This window comes from Falco naumanni, chromosome 8, assembly GCF_017639655.2.
Source record: "Falco naumanni isolate bFalNau1 chromosome 8, bFalNau1.pat, whole genome shotgun sequence".
NCBI classification, from domain to species: domain Eukaryota; kingdom Metazoa; phylum Chordata; class Aves; order Falconiformes; family Falconidae; genus Falco; species Falco naumanni.
This window is the reverse complement of record NC_054061.1, coordinates 16,110,508-16,126,264: the sequence shown is the minus strand read 5'-3', so window position 1 is coordinate 16,126,264 and position 15,757 is coordinate 16,110,508. Positions and strand designations below refer to the sequence as shown.

Sequence of the window (15,757 nt, the reverse complement as noted above, 5' to 3'; positions counted from 1 at the left end):
CCGAAAGAATAATATTTGTTCCTGTTATACAAAAGTATAAAGAAAAGCAGACTCAAACCAGCTTTAATTATTTCCGTTCTTCCTGCAGGAGGGCTTGCAATTAAGAATGAAGCATGCAGGAGAGTTGCATAGAGATTATTCCTATTCAGCGTAAATGCATTACAAAGGTGTACTTTATTCTTTAACGTGTTCAGAAGCAGCAACAACTTACTTTATTACCCCTGGATAACATAATCCAAGGCCCTATTCTCAACAGAATGTTGGACCTGGTATCTCCAGAGGTCCTCTCCTTCCAGCCTCGACATTTCTGCATTTTTATGATTCTCTGAACACGCTTTGGGAATTGGATGCTCTGCGCACCACAGAACATGACTAAATGCTCTTCTTCACAGTCCCTCAAGATGACCAGTTTGTCCATCTCAGCAGTTGGAGGTCTTCAAAATTGTGTGAATATCTTCTTGCTTACTGGACCAGAAAGAGGTAGATTCTAAGTCTACTTAATTAGAACACCCTTACTGTGGCATATATACTTTAATATATGCACAGTTATCATGCATAAACTGCAGAATGAAAGATACTGTAGAAAGCAAAAAATACACTAAGCACAAGCACCCTAACCACTGGGGTACTAATTATTTTGAGTCAGTATTCGTGTGTATGTCTTTCTCCCATGACATCCTATGCCCAGGTCTGTATTAGTCCTGAGAAATCCTTGTGACAAAACTTTTGCTGGAAATGAAATCTTTTCACACAAAAACCATCCAGGTTTGCTAACAAGCAAAAACCGGAAAAAAAAATCTTTGCTTTTCTATACATGGCTAAGGACGTGAAGAAATGGTTTTGGCAAATTTAGCTGGGGCAGTTGAAGACCTTTTCTTTCCCACCATGCCCTCGCAGTTCAGGTGCCTACTCCAAAGCCCCCCCAGCAGAACGGGAGCGGATCCTGCACACCACCTACACCCAGTCCCAGGCCAGAGTCTTCATTTAAACCACCACAGCACTTGAGCAGTACAACTCCTCTGCCACCTCTGCCACCAAAGTAACAAACTCCAGCAAAAAATGATAAAAAACCCAGAGGGCAATCATCTTTACTGAAGTTGTTTGCACCCATAGGAGAAGAGGTCATAATATTAGCGTTAGTATTGGCTAAATCATTGCTTTTTGGCTGGAATTAATTATGTCCCTAAGAGAGAATAAATGCACTTGGCCAGAGAAACTAGTGAATTTGAGAAAAGGTTTCTTGGCTTCATTTAGACTCTGACATTTAGACTTGTTGTGGTTTTTTTTGTTTGGTTTTGGGTTTTTTTTTCTGTATTTTAAAGAAAGTTAGGTAACCAGAAGAAACAGCTGCTTTAAGCCACCCACAGGTACTCCACAATCTGTGAGCAATAAAAAGTGTAAACATGCCTACTTTTTTCTGCTTTTTTTTTTTTTTAACTATGATGATACACTTCTGAGAGGGGAAAAAGCCCTCACAAAACAGCACACGCAGAAAAGTCTAAACAAAGGCAGAAGACATTCAGCACTTAAAACTGGGAGGGTTAGTTTTATACTTTTAGATTAAAGAGAAAGGAAGACTCAATACACACTCCTGTTTCTCAGCTTTCTGAACATCTAGTGGCTAAGCTGACTTCTCTGTATCTGAATTATTCAGTTCAAATTATTTGGTCGTGTAATATTTATTAAACTGTAAAGCATGTTAACTGTAAAGCAAGTTAACACTGGTGGAACAAACACTTGCTTGAAGTTTGAGAAGATACATGATCATTTAGATTAACAATGCCTGGCTCTTTGATCCCAGTTCAATACTATCTCATCAAATTCAGATATCAATATATCACAATTATAAAACACAGAAACAGATGAATACAGTACAGTATTGAGCAAAATCTGCCAATTACCCACTGGATGTCTTCACGCTACTGTTCAATACAAAAGCCTATTACTCCATATGAAGGTATTGTCTATCAGTTCAGAAAAACAAACAGCCTTTTGTTTTCATGATTGCTAAACTTTAAGCTGTCTGGCCTGATTTCTATTGTTTCTGAAAGAACATTTAATTCCTTGTTACTGTAATTAAAAGAAGGATTTACTATGACTGAGATAAAACTTCTGAGTATTTCCATGATATTAGCTTATTAAAGCATCTTCTCAGGCAGACAAGATTTTTTGAAATTGTTTCCCCAATAAACATGCCTTTGTAGAGGTTTGTGCAATTACCCTACAAATATAAAAATAAAAGGAAATGGTAAGACAATGCTTTATTGTTGATAATGTGAAGTAATGTTCCTCGGTCACCCTCACATGCAGAATGCAACGCGCAACGTCTGTAGTGTCGTTACCATGACAAGCCCAACAGGTTAACACAAGAAAATACATGTAGAAATATGATAAGTATGTCCCAACAGCTTTACTTTGACCATTCTTAAGGAAAATTCTGTTACAAGAATCAGACATCATAGTAATTTGGTGAATAGCTTGGTCTTTATAATACTATGCCATACAATTTTTTTGGTACTTTACTACATTTTAAGAGTGGTTAAAAATGTTATACATAACTTGGAAAAAATGGGGGGGGGGGGGGCTGTTAATGACATGTTCATATTTATTAGAGTACTTTAACTTTTATTCCTTATTTTTCCTATTACTTGATGACAAATCCCAAGCATCTGAGACTAAATACATCTACCTAAATGCAAAAAACTCCAAACTCATAGATTTCTTTCTCATTTTCATCTCTGCTTTGGGGATTTCTATGAACAGAAGTCAGGTAAAAAGCAGTTCCATAGCATCATCAACAAACCACTCTTAAAATTCAGACAATGGTATCACCATACATGGCTTAAAATGCAATGACATGAAGTTGTAACACACTCCTAGAAACTTGTTTTTCATTTTCCTCATACTTCTCTTGAACAGATGAAATACTGTTTCAATTCAATGCTAACCACCTTCCCTGTGAGCCAGTCAAATCTTTATGTAATGTATTCCTGGGAAGGTAAAATGTAATAGCTTTGGTTAAGCAGGAATAACGGTAAGATTCAATTTGAGTTTAAAAATTCCTGATACTCTTTGACTTGCCTGTCTCAGGGGCACTCTAGGAATGGTTTATTTTGAGTAATTGACCTAAATAGTAACTGATTTAGTAATTCCTTTTGTTTCAAAGGATTGCACTGAGGCTGCTCATAGTGACCCACTTATACTACAGAGTCGTATAACCACTAACTGCCTTCACTAATAGGACCCCCATCTAACTTTCTGAATAAGGTATTTACGGCTTGCAAAAGGGTTGGTCGAGTTTCAAAGGTACATAGTCTCAGCTGATCCAGATCTTCCACAGAGAGTAAATCTAAAGTAATAAACGGGACATGCTGCAATTGCTGCAGACATACAGACACATATTGTATGCGCCTCAAGTTACACATGCCTAATAAACCTCGGACGCGCTATTCACCCAATATAAGATTTCTTGTGCTCATGTGTAGAACTATTTACCAGGACATGACTACAGCAGTGGTAACAAGAGTGTATGTGGTAATGTGGGGTAGTCCAAGGGCATTAAACCACTGTGTCCTGGGGAGAGAGGGGAGAGGGAAAGGTGGGAGGGAGAGGAGCGAGCGAGAGATCTGAGGGCAGGGAGATAGAGAAGAAAAAACTGAGCATCTGAGAAGTGAAAAACAGGGTTTTGTTTAGGGTTTTTTAAAAAAATTGACCACTTATTTTTGCATTAGCAAAGTCAAATCAATAGGAGGCATGCAGGGAGTACTCAAAATGAATTTTAATGGCTTAGCGAAGCCTACGCTAAAATTCTTTTTAAATTTGAAGTTGATTCATACACTGATCTTACTTAAGTTATGTGCTTATTTCTTGCGTTTTCTAATGATCCCTTAGACTATTACAGCATACATCACCATTAGACCATTAGAACTGCCACTCACAACAGACAGAATGCAGTAATCACTTGGAAGTTCAAGAGGAAACAAAGCACTTCACATTTACTTTGTGCCCCTAAATAACCTAGCACAATAGATCAAAACATTACAATAGTGCACACAGTATAAGAAACAGTCTTTTTTTTTTCTTTTCTTTTTTTAAAAAAAGTAGTAGTACACCATGTACCAATCTGTTCATTAACAAACAGGTCTCTTAAAAGCCTGTGCTCCTTTTCATCAACAACAATTGGAAATAAGCTTGTGATTTAGAGATTCAAATGCTGTTCATTATTTTATGCAAAGACTTTTTTTGAAATGAGAAAATTCAGTAATTCAGCTTTGGCACAGTACAAAATTTTTTTGGAATAAATAAAAGAGTTATTTAACTGCTGTATTTTTTGCTGATTTTAATATTAGTAAAAAAAGTACATTTTACTTTTGGATCACCTCTGCCTTTTAAAAAAGGTGATAAATAAAATGCAGAATTTTAATGAAACACTACTGTAGCATATACACTTTGTTAAACGAAATAATGTTGATGACAAGTGTGCTGGTTTTGATTTGGGCAAAAAAATCGAAGTATATTTGGACAGTCCATGTGGTGTAACAATGTAACCTCATTTTCCACTGATAAGTCTTTCTTCATATTTTTCATATTCTATTTTTTTACCTCTCCAAATACTAGATTTTCCTTTTACTATTGTATTGAAAATTAGACTTATTTAGTATGACATGTGAAATAGCTATTTCAGAACAGTTCTGATGAATGATTCAGGTTTAAGTAATAGAAGACATAAGTGCTTATAGGCATTCTGTGTTGTGCTTTAGTGCAGACAAAACCACCTTTTTTCCTGTTTCTTTCTTTCTTTTTTTTTTTTTTTTTTTTTTTTTTTAGAAAACTGAAAGTATAGGAAATATCTTCAGACTAAGGGCAGTCAAAATTTTAAACACAACAACAAAATCAAACACTATGCCAAATATTTATATCATATATGTATTTTTATCTACTTAAATATACATAATTTTATTTCCAGACTATATTCTGAGATTTCTGTACTCCAGGAACTTCTTACAAATCCCAGAACTGTTTAAATCTATTATGAAAATAACATCCCATTAAGAAAATAACATGTCATCAAGAACTGCTGAAAAGCCCAGGAGCTACTAGACAGCTTTCTAACAGTCTTAGTCTCACATCATTCACTAACTGCTAAGGGATTAACCCCTTATTTTCCACTGAGTGTGGGGCAGTGAGGGTTGACATATGTAAGCACATCCTCTTACCTGTACCGAGAGGCTTCAGAAATGCATTGACACAGGGGATAAATGGGCAGTTGTTCTCTTAAAGGCACTTTATGTCAGTTGAAAAATCAAGTGACAAACTCTGATACAAATTTTTAAATATTACTGTGGCTTCTGGTTTATGAACCTCATGAGTCGGGGATCACCACAGATTCAGAAGTCGTACCAGTAAAATCCCCCTATTAACTAACCATCTGCCACCGTTAATGGTCTGAAGCAGAGCACGGCACCTATGAACCAACCAAGTCTTCATTTTCATTTTACCTCCTATGAACTACATGCTTTTCCATCTTCTGACAACAACATGAGAAACAGCAAGCTTCACAACACATGTGATAGATGCCAGAGCAGGAAGAAAAATACTGGCCTTTAAACTTTCATCACACAAACCTAATGTAGTACCTTGATTAGCCCATAGAGTATATTTACATGATTTTTCTTGAAAGGTTATTTTAAACTCATTAAAATACTATTTGCATCCTACATATTTCAGTAGCTGGTCATCAGAAGAGTACGCCAACTATCATGTTGAATCCCATCCTAGATGTTACTCCAGCCACTAGAAGCAGATTGCATCACACTGACGAGGAAAGACATCCATGTTTTGTAAAAACGTTTGACATAAGCAATGAAAAAAGTACACACACTTACAAATAAAAGTTTAACTCCTTTTTCAGAGAAGGGCTTATAAATCAACCCAAATTAGTATTAAGTACATCACTACTTCTATATAAATGAGGCTGAAATGACATCTAACTTTTCTTCCTAGATACACAGAGGTAAAACAGTAGAGAGTTTGCAAATGTAAAGAAAAGTGACAGGATAAAAATATTTCTGTATCCTGAGGTTTCTCAGCCATGTGAAGTTTTCAAGGTTTTCCTCTTGGAAAGCAGTTTTCCCGTTTTTCTGAATGAGGCATTAATATCCCACCCATTCCAAACACTGCCCAAATAACAATAACAACAATAACAATAATAAAAGAGGGGTTTTTTTCTGGGAAAAATATATTTCCACTCCTAACTCAAAGCTATTTCCACTCCTAACTCAAAGCTATTTACAAATATTCAAGAGGTTTCAGGACAGCCATGAGAGAGAAAACTGTATTATCCTTATTCTACAGAAGAAGTTAAACGCCAAAAGGCTGAGTGTCCCACCTGAGGTCATACAACAAGTTTGCTGCACACTAGGAACCCTGAGTTCCAGTTCTTGGTTTCCTGCTCACAGTGTACTTGTTATCTACATACTTCTATCATTATATGTAGTCAGATAAAAAAAAAAGAATCAAGTTCACCACAGAAAAATACAACAAGCCAACTTATCAATATAAATACTTAAAATTACTCTAGCTGAAAGGTTCAAAAAATGGATTTAAGATCAAATATGAACTGGCCACTTCAAAAGACTAAGTTTGCTAAAAATAATTGCCTAAAAAACATTATTACTCTTCTACTGCATAGTAAGAACAAACAATACTATTATCTACTGCTAAAAAGCTGTTAATGAAGAAAGGTAGAATAATTTATCATCTCATAATTAACACAATGTGGTTAAGCATGCTTTAACGATTCTGTGTAATAGTTTCCTATCACTAGAGAATACTTTTGAATCAGGAAATAATTATCTAAATAATTTTGATTAAGTCTTTGATCAAACTGATCAACATTTATAGGAGTGAGATATAGCTAAATGCCCATGCAATGAATGACAACTTCTTTATTTAATTGTCTATTGGTGATGCTCTTTTTTCCTTCTATTCCTAAGGCTGAATGCTGTCTTTAATTAAGTTAATGGGATTTTTAACCTTACTAGCAATGGAGCCAAACATCAAGCTGGTTGGAGCACAAGTTGTGCTCCAGCCATTCCCCCTCCCTTTTGCTTTCACCAACATTGAGTAATTAGTTAATTTAATTTTTTACCAGCATTTTCCTGTGTTCCGTTCTTTTGTCAGGCTCCTCTGTCTTTCCTTTTTCTCATTTTTATTTATCCCTGTAATTTCAGTTAAGGATTTGAATGCTGTTTGTTTCCACAAGCCTTTCCCTTCACACCCAGGCTAATCCATCAGCTACCTCTGAGAACTCCTGGGCACTGTGCTTCCACATTAGATTCAAGGTTTTGATTTTAAACACGACTGCTATGAAGTTGGAGAAATGTAGCTGACATGAAAGGACCTGGGCCCCCCACTATAAGAATGACATTGAGGTGCTAGAGCACATCCAAAGAAGGGCAACAGAGCTGGGGAAGGGGCTGGAGCCCATCTGATGAGGAAAAGCTAAAGGAACTGGGGTTCTTTAGTCTGGAGAAAAGGAGGCTCAGGGAGGACCTCATCGCTCTGTACAGCTACCTGTAAGTTGTAGACAGGTGGAGGCAGGTCTCTTCTTCTCCCAGGTAACAAACAATAGGACAAGAGGAATGGCCTCAAGTTATGCCAGGAGAGGTTTAGATTGGATATTAGGAAAAATTTCTTCATGGAAAGGGTGGTCAAGCACTGGAACAGGCTGCCCTGGGATATGGTAGGATCACCATCCCTGGAGGTGTTAAAAAAGATGAGTAGATGTGGTGCTTAGAGACATGGTTTAGTGGCGGACTTTGCAGTGCTAGGTTAATGGTTGGACTTGATGTTCCTAAAGGTCTTTTCCAACCTAAATGATTCTATGATCCTATGACTTGTGCTTTTCTTGTACCCAAGCATGTCCAATGCCAAGAATTTTAAGACAGTTCCTTCCTAATTCTTCTCCACTGTATTGTTTTAAAACATTCTGTAATTCTACGCGTGTTGGCCACCTTCATTCCTGCTGGCAAAAACAGAAGCTGTACCACTGGGTAAAAGATTAGCCAAAAGAAAACCGTCAGGAACACACCTTTCATTTCTTCTTTACTCTTAACAGATGAATACACTGTTAAGGGGGAACCTTTCCAGAATCTGAGATCAAGCAGATCTCCTGTGTACATCTCATCAGAGGATGCTACTGTAAGAAGATCATGTTGCTTAGGAGTTTTCTCAGAGATTTTCAAACCTCTACAAGACTATTCTCAGAACTCATCAAACTTTATTAGTTTAGGAACTTTACGTACCATTTCAGTTGAGAAGACCACGTGCTTTTGAGTCTAAATATACATCATTCTCTCACTCTGTCCAAGAAACACTCCTTTCTTTAAAGCTTCCATGGAACATCTCCTACCTCAAATTGATACTAACAATTTTCCTATGTTTATTAACAAGATGCTTTAATATGCTTTCTCCTTGCTAGCATTGTCAACCTACCAAAATATTCTCTGAAGAAGGCTTTGCTAGAGACTATTTTTAAGTCTGTATAAACTCATCATCATAAGAAAACACAACAATATTTTAAAATGCCTAGCAGTATTTAGTAGAATTTCAGTTCTACTCAATTCAATCCAGACAGCTGTTCCCAACTACACAAATAAATAATCCACTCACCTGGGCTCTGATACTGCCCTCTATTCAGGGTGGGGGGGGGGGGGGGGCAAGGTGGGGAAGAGCCCTTTTGTTTGTGTAAATTATTAGCCTTACTCCTTGGGAGTTCTCTGCCTTTGTAAATGCACAGATTTTATCAGAAACAACAACTTCCTAAAATGATCCTTTGTTTTATAGGTTCAAGGTAAGCTAAGAAAAAGTTAAAGGGAAAAAACAAATATGAATGGAAGACAATGGAACATCATGTAAAGGCACACAGAATGAATGACATTCTATCCCAACAGCTTCCATAAAAGTATTTTCTGAAACATTTGAAATTCTAGATTGTCTCAGATGGCAATGAAATTCTGCATAATGAAGTAAGAAGGCTGCACAATTCTCAGCTAACTACATCTCAACTACTGTTCCATCTTTCAATAAAGGAAAATTAAATGCTTTATAAAAATCGAATAAACCTCACAGCAATGGATAAAACGAATGCAACCATTATACGAAATGACCAACTGTAACTCAAAATCTCTGGAGTGAACTTCCAGTGTCCATACAGCAAGGGGTTGGCAGGGAATGAACTGAGGTCCTGTCACCCTGAAAGATGGTTTACCCAAAATTGCAGTGCAAGGTTTGCTTGCATATTATCATAGCAGAAGAGGACAGAAAGGTTATCTTGACTAATGGGAATCCTTTTAATAAGTTAAAAAACCAAACCAAACCAATAAACAACTTCGAGGAAATCAACTGGTCCAAGACCACAAGAAGCCACAAATATCTCATAATACCAGTCACTGTGCAGACATTACTCCATCTTCTGTTCCATCTCCAAATCACAAAGAAAAAGGCCACATCTTTCTGGAGGAAAGCCACTCTACAGAAAAGGGCACATGCTTCAAGACATGTTAGCTACCTAGTCATTTAGCAGTGTACATGTAACCAACATATGTGCTTACGCTGCAACTTCCTTCTGCAGACTTGAATATCCTTCCTTGGATAGGACTGTTATTTTGCTTACTATCCTCTATCTGCAGGTGTCTCCACAGCAAGCTTGGCATTTGCTGGTGGATAAGAGGTTTCCTCTGTGTCACTTTGTCAACAGTCACTGTTCATGTGGCTGAGTCGTCAGAAGCCAGCCCATCCTGGCTCCTCAGCTGCCACAGTTCTCAGCCCCGTGTATGATCTTCATCCAACACCTAGTGGCAAGTGCCTGAAAGCACCTGGGGACAGCAAGGTCCTAAGCTGTACCAGCACAGAACACGGGAGCTCCAATGGGGATATTCTCAGATAAGCTACTGCATGGGACATGCAAACAACCATCTCCTATTCACCCCGCGTGGCTGAGTTTTAGAAAGTGAGACCAGTCACGAGAAAGTAATCACTTTAAAAACACTCTTAAAACTGCAACGGATCTTTACAAAATCCATTTTGTCCATTCTTTCCATTGCCATTTTACAGAAAGAACAATAACAAAGCTGCAATGTCCAATTTCTTCTTGAGACTAAGCTCACTTCATTAAAGCCAGCACCCACAATTTTGCCATCTGGTGCCTAGATTGCCACATATCCAGAGCAGAGCCATCTACATTCTTCAACTGCCATAATCAAACTTTCCAGGCAAAACCACCAGCATTTTATGACAAGGACACAGATCAAACCTAAGGGAAGCTGGCAAGAAAGATTTAATGCAAATTTAAAATAAATGTTTCATCTATGACATTTGGCTGTAGCACTGATTCTTGCAAAATAAAATTTGCAAATTCAGTGAAGATGCTTGTTTAAACCAAGTAGCTATTTTATCTGTACAGCTATATGGACATCCTGTTCTACATCCACAGTACACAGAATTAAAAATATTTTAAAATTTCTATTAAAATTACTTATTCTCTAAAAATAGTGGAAGTGATAAATTTATAGTTTCGTTTTTCAAAACAGAAAAGTAACTAGAGGTCCAAAACTTAGTTTTTTCTTCTAAGGATTAATATATGTACAGAGTAGATGTTCTCTATTATGTACAGATAACAAAAATAAATAATGCAATTTAACAAAAATTACATTGTGAAACTAGAATTCTGTTGTCATACCCAACTTTTTAAAGGTTAAACACAAGCCTTAAAATGCTTTCTTTTTTCTAATGCTGCATTATCTACCCATGTAAATTATTTCTTTATATCATTATTTTTAACAGTACTTTACAGATGCCAACAATGCTGCATCGAGTTCTGCCCCAACAAAACAAGAAAGATGTTCATGCACTGGAGCAAGCCCAGGGAAAGACACCAGTGTCTCAATGGACTGGAGCATGCAATCTGTGTGGAGAAATGAAGGATCTGGGCTTGTTTGGCTAACTGGGACCTAGCAGGGACCTTCCTATTCCTCAGAAGCTATGAAGAAGAGGGAGCCAGTCTTTAGTGAGTGGAACCAAAGGGCAAGTGAGAAACCATGGGCACAAAGTGAAGTACAGGAAGTTCCGATCAGACATGAGGTGGGTAAAAACCACTATGGGGACAAATATGCACTGGGAGAGGTTGCTACAGAGACTGTGGAGTTCTGCGTGTTTTGAAGCCAGCCTCACAAAGCCCTTAGCAACCTGGTCTCAGTTCAGCATTGAAGCCTGGCTCAGCTGAGCTCCCGAGGCCCTGTCCAGCCTTGATGGCCTGTGAGTCTATGGCATTTTTGATTTAGGAAAAGTTCCATAGTCATTAAAAGAAAAACCAACACACATGTATATTTATTTAGGAAATAAGGCTGTAAAGTGAATACATGATAAAAGCTTTGTAAGCTGAGCACACAGGCTTAAAAAGTCAGAGCTTTTTGAAGCTGAAAATGCATCTGAGCTTGCAGGTTTAAACCCGAGTTCAAAGCTTCAGCAGCACAATAAGGCAGAGGCTACATTATGTCTGCACACGTGTGGCCTGCAGAGGTCCGGCAAACATCGCAGCAGTGGGGCCCTTGCGCAGTCATGCTGGTGACAGAACAAAAGGCAGTCACAGGGAAATGGTATGCTGGAGAAAGTAGAGTGGGCTTTGTCGCTTCTTCAGTTTCACAATACAGACCATCTGAAGGAACAGAAAATGCCAAAAATGCAGTTCTAGAGTGAAAAAAAAAAAATCTACAGGAAATAAACATACAGTTTAACAAAAGTAACAAACACACACTCTATCATGAATACAAGACACTTGAAGAGGATCAGGTTAGAAATCACTTAAGCAAGCCTGACACCCACAAATCCATGGACCTCAATGGGATGCACCTCTAAGTGCTGAGGGAGCTGGCAGGTGCTATTGCTAAGCCACTCTCCATCCTCTTTGAAAGGTCATGGAGAACAGAAGAGGTGCCTGAGGACTAGAGGAAAACCAGTGTCACTCCAGTCTTCAAAAAGGGCAAGAAGGACCCAGGAAACTACAAGCCAGTCAGCCTCATCTCCATCCCTGGCAACGTGATGGAACAACTCATCCTGGAGTTCATCTCAAAACATGGGGAGGAAAAGAAGGTTATCGGGACCAGTCAACATGGATTCACCAAGGGAAAATCATGCCTGACCAATCTGATAGCCTTCCATGATGGAATGGCTGGCTGGGTAGACAAAGGGAGAGCAGCGGATGTTGTCTACCTTGACCTCAGCCAGGCTTTTGACACTGTCTCCCATAACATGGCAGTGTGGGTTAGATGAGCAGACAGTGAGGTGGGCTGAGAACTGGCCAAATGGCAGAGCTCAGAAGGTTGTGACCAATGGCGCAGACTTGAGCTGGAGGCCTGTAGCTCGTGGTGTTCCCCTGGGGTCAGTGCTGGGTCCAGTCCTCTTCAATTCATTCATCAATGACCTGGATGGAGGGACGGAGTATCCCTTCAACAAGTTTGTGGATGATACAAACTGGGAGGAGCGGCTGATACCCCAGGAGGCTGCGCTGCCATTCAGCGAGACCTGGGCAGGCTGGGGAGCTGGGTGGAGAAGGACCTAATGATGTTCAATAAGGGCAAGTGTAGGGTCCTGCACCCAGGGAGGAACAGCCCCAGGCATCAGCACAGGCTGGTGACCTGCTGGGAGACAGCTCTGTGGAGAAAGACCTGGGACATCTGGTGGGCAGCCAAGTTGTCCGTGGGCCAGCAGTGTACCCGGGTGGCCAAGGCCAGTGGTGTCTTGGGGGGCATTAGGAGCAGCGAGGCCAGCAGGGGCAGGGAGGTGATCCTCCCCTTCTGCTCTGCCCTGGTGAGGCTGCATCTGGAGTGCTGTGTCCAGTTCTGTGCTCCCAGTTCCAGAGAGACAGAGAACTGCTGGAGAGTGTCCAGTGGAGGCTACAAAGATAGACAGGGGACTGAAGCATCTCCCTTATGAGGAAAGGCTGACACAGCTGCACCTGTTTAGCCTGGAGAAGACCAAGAGGGGATCTTATCAGTGTCTACAAATACCTAAGGGGCAAGTGCCAAGAGGATGGGGCCAGGCTCTGTTCAGTGGTGTCCAGCGACAGGACAAGAAGCAATGGGCACAAACTGCAACATGGGAAGCTCCTTCTAAATATGAGGAAAACTTTCTTACTCTGAGGGTGGTGGAGCACGGGAACAGGCTGCCCAGAGGGGCTGTGAGGTCTCCTTCTCTGGAGACATTCAAAATCCACCTGGACACGACCCTGTGCAGCCTGCCCTAGGTGACCCTGCTTGGGCAGGGGGTTGGACTGGATGATCTCCAGAGGATCCTTCCAACCCTGACTATTCTGTGATTGCGTGACACTACGGCAAGCTCATGTGTTTCCAAACATGTCATTTTGAATTTTGATGTGGTCCTTTAAAAATATGAAAATAAACCCAAAAGAAAACAACTCTGCCATATGTTATAATGGCACCACCATAACGCTAAAGAAAACAATGTATGAGAAGGAACTGTAACCCTAACACCTAAGAGTCCAACTGTCTACCAGTCACAGCCACATACCCATGTAATCTAAATCAATGCAGACACATTCTTTTTCCACTGAGGATTTTGTTGGTTTGGCAGCCCAGCAAGCAATGGATTACATCTGTGCCTATCCTATAGATATGTGGCCAATGACCAACTTAAGCTGTGTGTAGTCAGACACATTTTTCTGCCTGAAAATCTATAGATTGTCATAAAACAAACAAACAAAAAAAAAAATCAAAAGCTGAAGTTGTTATAGTAATTTACCTACCAAATCCTTCAATTTCTATTTCCACTGCAGAATACAGCACAGATAGTAGGTATGAACCCATGACCCCACAGAAGTTAATGGTAGTTTCTCTTCCTGTAAAATCCCATCTGCCAAACTGCAAAAGGCTTGTTAATTTTAGACAATATACTGGGGGGTGGGCTACTGTATTTAATTCAAAGCAGGGGTCATCCTCTGGGTGTGGAGAACACAAGCTACTCGGTCTGAGTATACAGACAGAATGGTCACAACTGCATTACTGGGATTAATACAGGAAAGGTTTGGTGCCCCAGGACCACCTAGCTGTCCTGGTGAATCAGAAAGGAGTTCATCCATTGCTACTAGAGGTATTTTTTAGTTACTGTCAAAGGAAAAACTGATGTCCTCTGAGTAGATCAGAAAACCAACTGAAATTTTCTGGGGTTTTTTGTTCATTTTATTTTCCAGGTTTTACGCACCACACAGCCTTATTCTTGAGGAAATCCAACATGCAATTGATGTCTGGAGAGAGCATCACCCTATGGTAACTGCTTCAAAGAGTTGTGAGTGCTTAGTGTAAAAATCAACCAAACTGACTAAATACTCAACCTTTTTCCCTAGCATCTTAACTTTCCTATAAGTTCTTCAAAGAGTTGCAGACCATCTGTGGAGGATTAGGGACAATTTCTGCTAGCAGAAATTGTGAAGGAAGAAATACTTATTACATGAATTAGTGGTGGTAGTTCTTCAGATGTGCAGAGTCAATAAAGTGTCCTAATTAACCCTCTCTTTTGTAACCTGCCTTTTTTGCAGCTATGCCTGAGACGAGTAGCCGTTAATGTTGACAGATCCAGAATTTCAAGCTATGTATTCTATGTTCATGAAACTTGATCACCCAGACACACACCTCTGGCTTAAAAGTAGTCACACATTCACCTTAATGCCCTGGACAACTACTGTAGGTAACATGCTACTACATCTTTCACAAATTATTTTACTAATGCTCTACCCTTCAAAGCATTTTTCCTATTCACAAATCAAAGCACTGCAATCCCATATTTTCATAAATAAAGTTACTGAGGCAGAGAAGAGCAAAGTCACAGAGCATCCCTGCTATTTAAAGCCTCCCTTAGCTTAGTAGGTTGTTCTGCCTTACAGGTAGTGAGAAAAACTGTCTCCTATCTCTGTACCTCTCAGAGCAGGAAGGAAACTGGAAACAAACACTATACATGCTTTATTACCCTGAACTGAAATCAATAAACTATGAACAGTTTTAACCTAATTTACTAGGAAATGGAATTAGAAAGATACCTGACAAAGCTTTTCATATATATTTAAAAGCCCTCAGATCGTAAATTTAGATCAATACCGAGACACACAATGATCTACAGGTAAAATGATCCATATACCGTTACCAATTTACTCAGTTGTCCAAGTTATGTCAGTAATTTCTAATTTGCATGAGATCTTTTACAAATTATTAAAATAAAAAAGGCAAAAAGTAACGCAGAGAGAAGAAATCTCTTTCTTGACGTAGTTTTCAGTGGTATGCATATGTTCCTCTTCAAAAGCAAATTCTGCACAAACAGTGGTTAAGACTGTATATGTTTGAGTATTTTGTAAGTGGCATAGCTGAAGCCACTTAAAAGTGGTGTCTCTTACAGCACTACTGTAAAGATTTCATGCAAGGCAGAAACTCTTGAAGGACCCTGGACTACTCCAGTTCTGTCTTCCCAGTAACACAGAATAACAGTTGACGTGGGAGACCGTACCTGGACATAGCGCATTAGGCAGCAATAATACCTCCTGTATTAGTAATTCATACTGACTTCATTCTAGAAAAAGCTGCTCCCTGAACCATACAGCCAACTTTCTATGGACAAGAGTTTTGTGCTTATACAAGCAGCTAGAATTTAAACCAGAAAAAGAAAACAAGTATTTGTTCAATCATATGCAATT

At 39.3% G+C, this 15,757-nt stretch overlaps 1 protein-coding gene across 3 annotated transcripts in view; it reads right to left on the bottom strand.

Annotated features, from left to right (window-relative positions):
* TENM2 (teneurin transmembrane protein 2) overlaps window positions 1-15,757 on the bottom strand; it is a 698,905-nt gene that overhangs the window by 540,438 nt on the left and 142,710 nt on the right. The gene's annotated exons all lie outside the window — the stretch shown is intronic.